Source organism: Carya illinoinensis, chromosome 11, assembly GCF_018687715.1.
Source record: "Carya illinoinensis cultivar Pawnee chromosome 11, C.illinoinensisPawnee_v1, whole genome shotgun sequence".
Classification (NCBI taxonomy): domain Eukaryota; kingdom Viridiplantae; phylum Streptophyta; class Magnoliopsida; order Fagales; family Juglandaceae; genus Carya; species Carya illinoinensis.
Window position 1 is genome coordinate 18,377,403 of NC_056762.1, and position 9,547 is coordinate 18,386,949.

Consider the following 9,547-nt stretch of genomic DNA (forward strand, 5'->3'; position numbering starts at 1 on the left):
GGTCGGATGGACCGGAACGACAACCGGGCAATGGATTCTTAGGAAAATCGCACCGACCCCATCGCTATCAATCAGATCGCCAGTTGGCATGGGATAGGCAGGGTGCGGCTAGGTCGTAATAGGATTATATTAGTTTTTCGCTGGTAGCATGATGGGTGCGATCATACCAGCACTAATGCACCGGATCCCATCAGAACTCCGCAGTTAAGCGTGCTTGGGCGAGAGTAGTACTAGGATGGGTGACCTCCTGGGAAGTCCTCGTGTTGCACCCCCCCTTTTTATTTTTACCGCATCTCCGGTCGGATGGACCGGAACGACAACCGGGCAATGGATTCTTAGGAAAATCGCACCGACCCCATCGCGTAGCAATGGGTATCGATCAGATCGCCGGTTGGCATGGGATAGGCATGGTGCGGCTAGGTCGTAATAGGATTATATTAGTTTTTCGCTGGTAGCATGATGGGTGCGATCATACCAGCACTAATGCACCGGATCCCATCAGAACTCCGCAGTTAAGCGTGCTTGGGCGAGAGTAGTACTAGGATGGGTGACCTCCTGGGAAGTCCTCGTGTTGCACCCCCCCTTTTTATTTTTACCGCATCTCCGGTCGGATGGACCGGAACGACAACCGGGCAATGGATTCTTAGGAAAATCGCACCGACCCCATCGCTATCAATCAGATCGCCAGTTGGCATGGGATAGGCAGGGTGCGGCTAGGTCGTAATAGGATTATATTAGTTTTTCGCTGGTAGCATGATGGGTGCGATCATACCAGCACTAATGCACCGGATCCCATCAGAACTCCGCAGTTAAGCGTGCTTGGGCGAGAGTAGTACTAGGATGGGTGACCTCCTGGGAAGTCCTCGTGTTGCACCCCCCTTTTTTATTTTTACCGCATCTCCGGTCGGATGGACCGGAACCTGTACCGGGCAATGGATTCTTAGGAAAATCGCACCGACCCCATCGCGTAGCAATGGGTATCGATCAGATCGCCGGTTGGCATGGGATAGGCAGGGTGCGGCTAGGTCGTAATAGGATTATATTAGTTTTTCGCTGGTAGCATGATGGGTGCGATCATACCAGCACTAATGCACCGGATCCCATCAGAACTCCGCAGTTAAGCGTGCTTGGGCGAGAGTAGTACTAGGATGGGTGACCTCCTGGGAAGTCCTCGTGTTGCACCCCCCCTTTTTATTTTTACCGCATCTCCGGTCGGATGGACCGGAACGACAACCGGGCAATGGATTCTTAGGAAAATCGCACCGACCCCATCGCGTAGCAATGGGTATCGATCAGATCGCCGGTTGGCATGGGATAGGCATGGTGCGGCTAGGTCGTAATAGGATTATATTAGTTTTTCGCTGGTAGCATGATGGGTGCGATCATACCAGCACTAATGCACCGGATCCCATCAGAACTCCGCAGTTAAGCGTGCTTGGGCGAGAGTAGTACTAGGATGGGTGACCTCCTGGGAAGTCCTCGTGTTGCACCCCTCCTTTTTATTTTTACCGCATCTCTGGTCGGATGGACCGGAACGACAACCGGGCAATGGATTCTTAGGAAAATCGCACCGACCCCATCGCGTAGCAATGGGTATCGATCAGATCGCCGGTTGGCATGGGATAGGCATGGTGCGGCTAGGTCGTAATAGGATTATATTAGTTTTTCGCTGGTAGCATGATGGGTGCGATCATACCAGCACTAATGCACCGGATCCCATCAGAACTCCGCAGTTAAGCGTGCTTGGGCGAGAGTAGTACTAGGATGGGTGACCTCCTGGGAAGTCCTCGTGTTGCACCCCCCCTTTTTATTTTTACCGCATCTCCGGTCGGATGGACCGGAACGACAACCGGGCAATGGATTCTTAGGAAAATCGCACCGACCCCATCGCTATCAATCAGATCGCCAGTTGGCATGGGATAGGCAGGGTGCGGCTAGGTCGTAATAGGATTATATTAGTTTTTCGCTGGTAGCATGATGGGTGCGATCATACCAGCACTAATGCACCGGATCCCATCAGAACTCCGCAGTTAAGCGTGCTTGGGCGAGAGTAGTACTAGGATGGGTGACCTCCTGGGAAGTCCTCGTGTTGTACCCCCCGTTTTTATTTTTACCGCATCTCCGGTCGGATGGACCGGAACGAGTACCGGGCAATGGATTCTTAGGAAAATCGCACCGACCCCATCGCGTAGCAATGGGTATCGATCAGATCGCCGGTTGGCATGGGATAGGCAGGGTGCGGCTAGGTCGTAATAGGATTATATTAGTTTTTCGCTGGTAGCATGATGGGTGCGATCATACCAGCACTAATGCACCGGATCCCATCAGAACTCCGCAGTTAAGCGTGCTTGGGCGAGAGTAGTACTAGGATGGGTGACCTCCTGGGAAGTCCTCGTGTTGCACCCCCCCTTTTTATTTTTACCGCATCTCCGGTCGGATGGACCGGAACGACAACCGGGCAATGGATTCTTAGGAAAATCGCACCGACCCCATCGCGTAGCAATGGGTATCGATCAGATCGCCGGTTGGCATGGGATAGGCATGGTGCGGCTAGGTCGTAATAGGATTATATTAGTTTTTCGCTGGTAGCATGATGGGTGCGATCATACCAGCACTAATGCACCGGATCCCATCAGAACTCCGCAGTTAAGCGTGCTTGGGCGAGAGTAGTACTAGGATGGGTGACCTCCTGGGAAGTCCTCGTGTTGCACCCCCCCTTTTTATTTTTACCGCATCTCCGGTCGGATGGACCGGAACGACAACCGGGCAATGGATTCTTAGGAAAATCGCACCGACCCCATCGCTATCAATCAGATCGCCAGTTGGCATGGGATAGGCAGGGTGCGGCTAGGTCGTAATAGGATTATATTAGTTTTTCGCTGGTAGCATGATGGGTGCGATCATACCAGCACTAATGCACCGGATCCCATCAGAACTCCGCAGTTAAGCGTGCTTGGGCGAGAGTAGTACTAGGATGGGTGACCTCCTGGGAAGTCCTCGTGTTGCACCCCCCCTTTTAATTTTTACCGCATCTCTGGTCGGATGGACCGGAACGAGAACCAGGGAATGGATTTTTAGGAAAATCGCACCGACCCCATCGCGTAGCAATGGGTATCGGTCAGATCGCCGGTTGGCATGAGATAGGCAGGGTGCGGCTAGGTCGTAATAGGATTATATTAGTTTTTCGCTGGTAGCATGATGGGTGCGATCATACCAGCACTAATGCACCGGATCCCATCAGAACTCCGCAGTTAAGCGTGCTTGGGCGAGAGTAGTACTAGGATGGGTGACCTCCTGGGAAGTCCTCGTGTTGCACCCCCCCTTTTTATTTTTACCGCATCTCCGGTTGGATGGACCGGAACGACAACCGGGCAATGGATTCTTAGGAAAATCGCACCGACCCCATCGCGTAGCAATGGGTATCGATCAGATCGCCGGTTGGCATGGGATAGGCATGGTGCGGCTAGGCCGTAATAGTATTATATTAGTTTTTCGGTGGTAGCATGATGGGTGCGATCATACCAGCACTAATGCACCGGATCCCATCAGAACTCCGCAGTTAAGCGTGCTTGGGCGAGAGTAGTACTAGGATGGGTGACCTCCTGGGAAGTCCTCGTGTTGCACCCCCCCTTTTTATTTTTACCGCATCTCCGGTCGGATGGACCGGAACAACAACCGGGCAATGGATTCTTAGGAAAATCGCACCGACCCCATCGCGTAGCAATGGGTATCGATCAGATCGCCGGTTGGCATGGGATAGGCATGGTGCGGCTAGGTCGTAATAGGATTATATTAGTTTTTCGCTGGTAGCATGATGGGTGCGATCATACCAGCACTAATGCACCGGATCCCATCAGAACTCCGCAGTTAAGCGTGCTTCGGCGAGAGTAGTACTAGGATGGGTGACCTCCTGGGAAGTCCTCGTGTTGCACCCCCCCTTTTTATTTTTACCGCATCTCCGGTCGGATGGACCGGAACGACAACCGGGCAATGGATTCTTAGGAAAATCGCACCGACCCCATCGCTATCAATCAGATCGCCAGTTGGCATGGGATAGGCAGGGTGCGGCTAGGTCGTAATAGGATTATATTAGTTTTTCGCTGGTAGCATGATGGGTGCGATCATACCAGCACTAATGCACCGGATCCCATCAGAACTCCGCAGTTAAGCGTGCTTGGGCGAGAGTAGTACTAGGATGGGTGACCTCCTGGGAAGTCCTCGTGTTGCACCCCCCCTTTTAATTTTTACCGCATCTCTGGTCGGATGGACCGGAACGAGAACCAGGGAATGGATTTTTAGGAAAATCGCACCGACCCCATCGCGTAGCAATGGGTATCGGTCAGATCGCCGGTTGGCATGAGATAGGCAGGGTGCGGCTAGGTCGTAATAGGATTATATTAGTTTTTCGCTGGTAGCATGATGGGTGCGATCATACCAGCACTAATGCACCGGATCCCATCAGAACTCCGCAGTTAAGCGTGCTTGGGCGAGAGTAGTACTAGGATGGGTGACCTCCTGGGAAGTCCTCGTGTTGCACCCCCCCTTTTTATTTTTACCGCATCTCCGGTCGGATGGACCGGAACGACAACCGGGCAATGGATTCTAAGGAAAATCGCACCGACCCCATCGCGTAGCAATGGGTATCGATCAGATCGCCGGTTGGCATGGGATAGGCAGGGTGCGGCTAGGTCGTAATAGGATTATATTAGTTTTTCGCTGGTAGCATGATGGGTGCGATCATACCAGCACTAATGCACCGGATCCCATCAGAACTCCGCAGTTAAGCGTGCTTGGGCGAGAGTAGTACTAGGATGGGTGACCTTCTGGGAAGTCCTCGTGTTGCACCCCTCCTTTTTATTTTTACCGCATCTCCGGTCGGATGGACCGGAACGACAACCGGGCAATGGATTCTTAGGAAAATCGCACCGACCCCATCGCGTAGCAATGGGTATCGATCAGATCGCCGGTTGGCATGGGATAGGCATGGTGCGGCTAGGTCGTAATAGGATTATATTAGTTTTTCGCTGGTAGCATGATGGGTGCGATCCTACCAGCACTAATGCACCGGATCCCATCAGAACTCCGCAGTTAAGCGTGCTTGGGCGAGAGTAGTACTAGGATGGGTGACCTCCTGGGAAGTCCTCGTGTTGCACCCCCCCTTTTTATTTTTACCGCATCTCCGGTCGGATGGACCGGAACGACAACCGGGCAATGGATTCTTAGGAAAATCGCACCGACCCCATCGCTATCAATCAGATCGCCAGTTGGCATGGGATAGGCAGGGTGCGGCTAGGTCGTAATAGGATTATATTAGTTTTTCGCTGGTAGCATGATGGGTGCGATCATACCAGCACTAATGCACCGGATCCCATCAGAACTCCGCAGTTAAGCGTGCTTGGGCGAGAGTAGTACTAGCATGGGTGACCTCCTGGGAAGTCCTCGTGTTGCACCCCCCGTTTTTATTTTTACCGCATCTCCGGTCGGATGGACCGGAACGAGTACCGGGTAATGGATTCTTAGGAAAATCGCACCGACCCCATCGCGTAGCAATGGGTATCGATCAGATCGCCGGTTGGCATGGGATAGGCAGGGTGCGGCTAGGTCGTAATAGGATTATATTAGTTTTTCGCTGGTAGCATGATGGGTGCGATCATACCAGCACTAATGCACCGGATCCCATCAGAACTCCGCAGTTAAGCGTGCTTGGGCGAGAGTAGTACTAGGATGGGTGACCTCCTGGGAAGTCCTCGTGTTGCACCCCCCCTTTTTATTTTTACCGCATCTCCGGTCGGATGGACCGGAACGACAACCGGGCAATGGATTCTTAGGAAAATCGCACCGACCCCATCGCGTAGCAATGGGTATCGATCAGATCGCCGGTTGGCATGGGATAGGCATGGTGCGGCTAGGTCGTAATAGGATTATATTAGTTTTTCGCTGGTAGCATGATGGGTGCGATCATACCAGCACTAATGCACCGGATCCCATCAGAACTCCGCAGTTAAGCGTGCTTGGGCGAGAGTAGTACTAGGATGGGTGACCTCCTGGGAAGTCCTCGTGTTGCACCCCCCCTTTTTATTTTTACCGCATCTCCGGTCGGATGGACCGGAACGACAACCGGGCAATGGATTCTTAAGAAAATCGCACCGACCCCATCGCGTAGCAATGGGTATCGATCAGATCGCCGGTTGGCATGGGATAGGCATGGTGCGGCTAGGTCGTAATAGGATTATATTAGTTTTTCGCTGGTAGCATGATGGGTGCGATCATACCAGCACTAATGCACCGGATCCCATCAGAACTCTGCAGTTAAGCGTGCTTGGGCGAGAGTAGTACTAGGATGGGTGACCTCCTGGGAAGTCCTCGTGTTGCACCCCCCCTTTTTATTTTTACCGCATCTCCGGTCGGATGGACCGGAACGACAACCGGGCAATGGATTCTTAGGAAAATCGCACCGACCCCATCGCTATCAATCAGATCGCCAGTTGGCATGGGATAGGCAGGGTGCGGCTAGGTCGTAATAGGATTATATTAGTTTTTCGCTGGTAGCATGATGGGTGCGATCATACCAGCACTAATGCACCGGATCCCATCAGAACTCCGCAGTTAAGCGTGCTTGGGCGAGAGTAGTACTAGGATGGGTGACCTCCTGGGAAGTCCTCGTGTTGCACCCCCCGTTTTTATTTTTACCGCATCTCCGGTCGGATGGACCGGAACGAGTACCGGGCAATGGATTCTTAGGAAAATCGCACCGACCCCATCGCGTAGCAATGGGTATCGATCAGATCGCCGGTTGGCATGGGATAGGCAGGGTGCGGCTAGGTCGTAATAGGATTATATTAGTTTTTCGCTGGTAGCATGATGGGTGCGATCATACCAGCACTAATGCACCGGATCCCATCAGAACTCCGCAGTTAAGCGTGCTTGGGCGAGAGTAGTACTAGGATGGGTGACCTCCTGGGAAGTCCTCGTGTTGCACCCGCCCTTTTTATTTTTACCGCATCTCCGGTCGGATGGACCGGAACGACAACCGGGCAATGGATTCTTAGGAAAATCGCACCGACCCCATCGCGTAGCAATGGGTATCGATCAGATCGCCGGTTGGCATGGGATAGGCATGGTGCGGCTAGGTCGTAATAGGATTATATTAGTTTTTCGCTGGTAGCATGATGGGTGCGATCATACCAGCACTAATGCACCGGATCCCATCAGAACTCCGCAGTTAAGCGTGCTTGGGCGAGAGTAGTACTAGGATGGGTGACCTCCTGGGAAGTCCTCGTGTTGCACCCCCCCTTTTTATTTTTACCGCATCTCCGGTCGGATGGACCGGAACGACAACCGGGCAATGGATTCTTAGGAAAATCGCACCGACCCCATCGCTATCAATCAGATCGCCAGTTGGCATGGGATAGGCAGGGTGCGGCTAGGTCGTAATAGGATTATATTAGTTTTTCGCTGGTAGCATGATGGGTGCGATCATACCAGCACTAATGCACCGGATCCCATCAGAACTCCGCAGTTAAGCGTGCTTGGGCGAGAGTAGTACTAGGATGGGTGACCTCCTGGGAAGTCCTCGTGTTGCACCCCCCTTTTAGTTTTTACCGCATCTCTGGTCGGATCGACTGGAACGAGAACCAGGGAATGGATTTTTAGGAAAATCGCACCAACCCCATCGCGTAGCAATGGGTATCGGTCAGATCGCCGGTTGGCATGAGATAGGCAGGGTGCGGCTAGGTCATAATAGGATTATATTAGTTTTTCGCTGGTAGCATGATGGGTGCGATCATACCAGCACTAATGCACCGGATCCCATCATAACTCCGCAGTTAAGCGTGCTTGGGCGAGAGTAGTACTAGGATGGGTGACCTCCTGGGAAGTCCTCGTGTTGCACCCCCCCTTTTTATTTTTACCGCATCTCCGGTCGGATGGACCGGAACGACAACCGGGCAATGGATTCTTAGGAAAATCGCACCGACCCCATCGCTATCAATCAGATCGCCAGTTGGCATGGGATAGGCAGGGTGCGGCTAGGTCGTAATAGGATTATATTAGTTTTTCGCTGGTAGCATGATGGGTGCGATCATACCAGCACTAATGCACCGGATCCCATCAGAACTCCGCAGTTAAGCGTGCTTGGGCGAGAGTAGTACTAGGATGGGTGACCTCCTGGGAAGTCCTCGTGTTGCACCCCCCGTTTTTATTTTTACCGCATCTCCGGTCGGATGGACCGGAACGAGTACCGGGCAATGGATTCTTAGGAAAATCGCACCGACCCCATCGCGTAGCAATGGGTATCGATCAGATCGCCGGTTGGCATGGGATAGGCAGGGTGCGGCTAGGTCGTAATAGGATTATATTAGTTTTTCGCTGGTAGCATGATGGGTGCGATCATACCAGCACTAATGCACCGGATCCCATCAGAACTCCGCAGTTAAGCGTGCTTGGGCGAGAGTAGTACTAGGATGGGTGACCTCCTGGGAAGTCCTCGTGTTGCACCCCCCCTTTTTATTTTTACCGCATCTCCGGTCGGATGGACCGGAACGACAACCGGGCAATGGATTCTTAGGAAAATCGCACCGACCCCATCGCGTAGCAATGGGTATCGATCAGATCGCCGGTTGGCATGGGATAGGCATGGTGCGGCTAGGTCGTAATAGGATTATATTAGTTTTTCGCTGGTAGCATGATGGGTGCGATCATACCAGCACTAATGCACCGGATCCCATCAGAACTCCGCAGTTAAGCGTGCTTGGGCGAGAGTAGTACTAGGATGGGTGACCTCCTGGGAAGTCCTCGTGTTGCACCCCCCCTTTTTATTTTTACCGCATCTCCGGTCGGATGGACCGGAACGACAACCGGGCAATGGATTCTTAAGAAAATCGCACCGACCCCATCGCGTAGCAATGGGTATCGATCAGATCGCCGGTTGGCATGGGATAGGCATGGTGCGGCTAGGTCGTAATAGGATTATATTAGTTTTTCGCTGGTAGCATGATGGGTGCGATCATACCAGCACTAATGCACCGGATCCCATCAGAACTCTGCAGTTAAGCGTGCTTGGGCGAGAGTAGTACTAGGATGGGTGACCTCCTGGGAAGTCCTCGTGTTGCACCCCCCCTTTTTATTTTTACCGCATCTCCGGTCGGATGGACCGGAACGACAACCGGGCAATGGATTCTTAGGAAAATCGCACCGACCCCATCGCTATCAATCAGATCGCCAGTTGGCATGGGATAGGCAGGGTGCGGCTAGGTCGTAATAGGATTATATTAGTTTTTCGCTGGTAGCATGATGGGTGCGATCATACCAGCACTAATGCACCGGATCCCATCAGAACTCCGCAGTTAAGCGTGCTTGGGCGAGAGTAGTACTAGGATGGGTGACCTCCTGGGAAGTCCTCGTGTTGCACCCCCCGTTTTTATTTTTACCGCATCTCCGGTCGGATGGACCGGAACGAGTACCGGGCAATGGATTCTTAGGAAAATCGCACCGACCCCATCGCGTAGCAATGGGTATCGATCAGATCGCCGGTTGGCATGGGATAGGC

General features: G+C 52.7%; 31 non-coding genes across 31 annotated transcripts; all 31 read left to right on the plus strand.

Annotated features, from left to right (window-relative positions):
- The first annotated feature begins 153 nt into the window (after positions 1-153).
- LOC122285218 lies at positions 154-272 on the plus strand. Its single transcript, XR_006232557.1, has one exon. It is a non-coding gene; the product is annotated as a 5S ribosomal RNA (ribosomal RNA).
- Positions 273-461: 189 nt separating this feature from the next.
- LOC122285229 lies at positions 462-580 on the plus strand. Its single transcript, XR_006232570.1, has one exon. It is a non-coding gene; the product is annotated as a 5S ribosomal RNA (ribosomal RNA).
- Positions 581-758: 178 nt separating this feature from the next.
- LOC122285240 lies at positions 759-877 on the plus strand. The gene has a single exon (XR_006232581.1). It is a non-coding gene; the product is annotated as a 5S ribosomal RNA (ribosomal RNA).
- A 189-nt stretch (positions 878-1,066) lies between these two features.
- On the plus strand, positions 1,067-1,185 carry LOC122285252. The gene has a single exon (XR_006232593.1). It is a non-coding gene; the product is annotated as a 5S ribosomal RNA (ribosomal RNA).
- Positions 1,186-1,374: 189 nt separating this feature from the next.
- Positions 1,375-1,493, plus strand: LOC122285263. The gene has a single exon (XR_006232604.1). It is a non-coding gene; the product is annotated as a 5S ribosomal RNA (ribosomal RNA).
- A 189-nt stretch (positions 1,494-1,682) lies between these two features.
- On the plus strand, positions 1,683-1,801 carry LOC122285274. The gene has a single exon (XR_006232615.1). It is a non-coding gene; the product is annotated as a 5S ribosomal RNA (ribosomal RNA).
- A 178-nt stretch (positions 1,802-1,979) lies between these two features.
- On the plus strand, positions 1,980-2,098 carry LOC122287727. The gene has a single exon (XR_006235015.1). It is a non-coding gene; the product is annotated as a 5S ribosomal RNA (ribosomal RNA).
- Positions 2,099-2,287: 189 nt separating this feature from the next.
- Positions 2,288-2,406, plus strand: LOC122285285. Its single transcript, XR_006232626.1, has one exon. It is a non-coding gene; the product is annotated as a 5S ribosomal RNA (ribosomal RNA).
- A 189-nt stretch (positions 2,407-2,595) lies between these two features.
- Positions 2,596-2,714, plus strand: LOC122285296. Its single transcript, XR_006232637.1, has one exon. It is a non-coding gene; the product is annotated as a 5S ribosomal RNA (ribosomal RNA).
- Positions 2,715-2,892: 178 nt separating this feature from the next.
- On the plus strand, positions 2,893-3,011 carry LOC122285307. The gene has a single exon (XR_006232648.1). It is a non-coding gene; the product is annotated as a 5S ribosomal RNA (ribosomal RNA).
- A 189-nt stretch (positions 3,012-3,200) lies between these two features.
- LOC122285318 lies at positions 3,201-3,319 on the plus strand. The gene has a single exon (XR_006232659.1). It is a non-coding gene; the product is annotated as a 5S ribosomal RNA (ribosomal RNA).
- Positions 3,320-3,508: 189 nt separating this feature from the next.
- Positions 3,509-3,627, plus strand: LOC122285329. The gene has a single exon (XR_006232670.1). It is a non-coding gene; the product is annotated as a 5S ribosomal RNA (ribosomal RNA).
- Positions 3,628-3,816: 189 nt separating this feature from the next.
- LOC122288674 lies at positions 3,817-3,935 on the plus strand. The gene has a single exon (XR_006235927.1). It is a non-coding gene; the product is annotated as a 5S ribosomal RNA (ribosomal RNA).
- Positions 3,936-4,113: 178 nt separating this feature from the next.
- Positions 4,114-4,232, plus strand: LOC122285341. Its single transcript, XR_006232682.1, has one exon. It is a non-coding gene; the product is annotated as a 5S ribosomal RNA (ribosomal RNA).
- Positions 4,233-4,421: 189 nt separating this feature from the next.
- LOC122285354 lies at positions 4,422-4,540 on the plus strand. The gene has a single exon (XR_006232693.1). It is a non-coding gene; the product is annotated as a 5S ribosomal RNA (ribosomal RNA).
- Positions 4,541-4,729: 189 nt separating this feature from the next.
- On the plus strand, positions 4,730-4,848 carry LOC122287213. The gene has a single exon (XR_006234516.1). It is a non-coding gene; the product is annotated as a 5S ribosomal RNA (ribosomal RNA).
- A 189-nt stretch (positions 4,849-5,037) lies between these two features.
- LOC122287805 lies at positions 5,038-5,156 on the plus strand. The gene has a single exon (XR_006235090.1). It is a non-coding gene; the product is annotated as a 5S ribosomal RNA (ribosomal RNA).
- Positions 5,157-5,334: 178 nt separating this feature from the next.
- On the plus strand, positions 5,335-5,453 carry LOC122287509. Its single transcript, XR_006234800.1, has one exon. It is a non-coding gene; the product is annotated as a 5S ribosomal RNA (ribosomal RNA).
- A 189-nt stretch (positions 5,454-5,642) lies between these two features.
- Positions 5,643-5,761, plus strand: LOC122285366. Its single transcript, XR_006232705.1, has one exon. It is a non-coding gene; the product is annotated as a 5S ribosomal RNA (ribosomal RNA).
- Positions 5,762-5,950: 189 nt separating this feature from the next.
- Positions 5,951-6,069, plus strand: LOC122285377. Its single transcript, XR_006232716.1, has one exon. It is a non-coding gene; the product is annotated as a 5S ribosomal RNA (ribosomal RNA).
- A 189-nt stretch (positions 6,070-6,258) lies between these two features.
- LOC122287519 lies at positions 6,259-6,377 on the plus strand. The gene has a single exon (XR_006234810.1). It is a non-coding gene; the product is annotated as a 5S ribosomal RNA (ribosomal RNA).
- Positions 6,378-6,555: 178 nt separating this feature from the next.
- On the plus strand, positions 6,556-6,674 carry LOC122285388. The gene has a single exon (XR_006232727.1). It is a non-coding gene; the product is annotated as a 5S ribosomal RNA (ribosomal RNA).
- Positions 6,675-6,863: 189 nt separating this feature from the next.
- On the plus strand, positions 6,864-6,982 carry LOC122287326. The gene has a single exon (XR_006234624.1). It is a non-coding gene; the product is annotated as a 5S ribosomal RNA (ribosomal RNA).
- A 189-nt stretch (positions 6,983-7,171) lies between these two features.
- Positions 7,172-7,290, plus strand: LOC122285400. Its single transcript, XR_006232738.1, has one exon. It is a non-coding gene; the product is annotated as a 5S ribosomal RNA (ribosomal RNA).
- Positions 7,291-7,468: 178 nt separating this feature from the next.
- Positions 7,469-7,587, plus strand: LOC122285412. The gene has a single exon (XR_006232749.1). It is a non-coding gene; the product is annotated as a 5S ribosomal RNA (ribosomal RNA).
- Positions 7,588-7,775: 188 nt separating this feature from the next.
- LOC122288770 lies at positions 7,776-7,894 on the plus strand. The gene has a single exon (XR_006236022.1). It is a non-coding gene; the product is annotated as a 5S ribosomal RNA (ribosomal RNA).
- Positions 7,895-8,072: 178 nt separating this feature from the next.
- Positions 8,073-8,191, plus strand: LOC122285424. The gene has a single exon (XR_006232760.1). It is a non-coding gene; the product is annotated as a 5S ribosomal RNA (ribosomal RNA).
- A 189-nt stretch (positions 8,192-8,380) lies between these two features.
- Positions 8,381-8,499, plus strand: LOC122285435. The gene has a single exon (XR_006232771.1). It is a non-coding gene; the product is annotated as a 5S ribosomal RNA (ribosomal RNA).
- Positions 8,500-8,688: 189 nt separating this feature from the next.
- Positions 8,689-8,807, plus strand: LOC122285447. The gene has a single exon (XR_006232782.1). It is a non-coding gene; the product is annotated as a 5S ribosomal RNA (ribosomal RNA).
- Positions 8,808-8,996: 189 nt separating this feature from the next.
- On the plus strand, positions 8,997-9,115 carry LOC122287520. The gene has a single exon (XR_006234811.1). It is a non-coding gene; the product is annotated as a 5S ribosomal RNA (ribosomal RNA).
- A 178-nt stretch (positions 9,116-9,293) lies between these two features.
- Positions 9,294-9,412, plus strand: LOC122285458. Its single transcript, XR_006232793.1, has one exon. It is a non-coding gene; the product is annotated as a 5S ribosomal RNA (ribosomal RNA).
- The last annotated feature ends 135 nt before the right edge of the window (positions 9,413-9,547 follow it).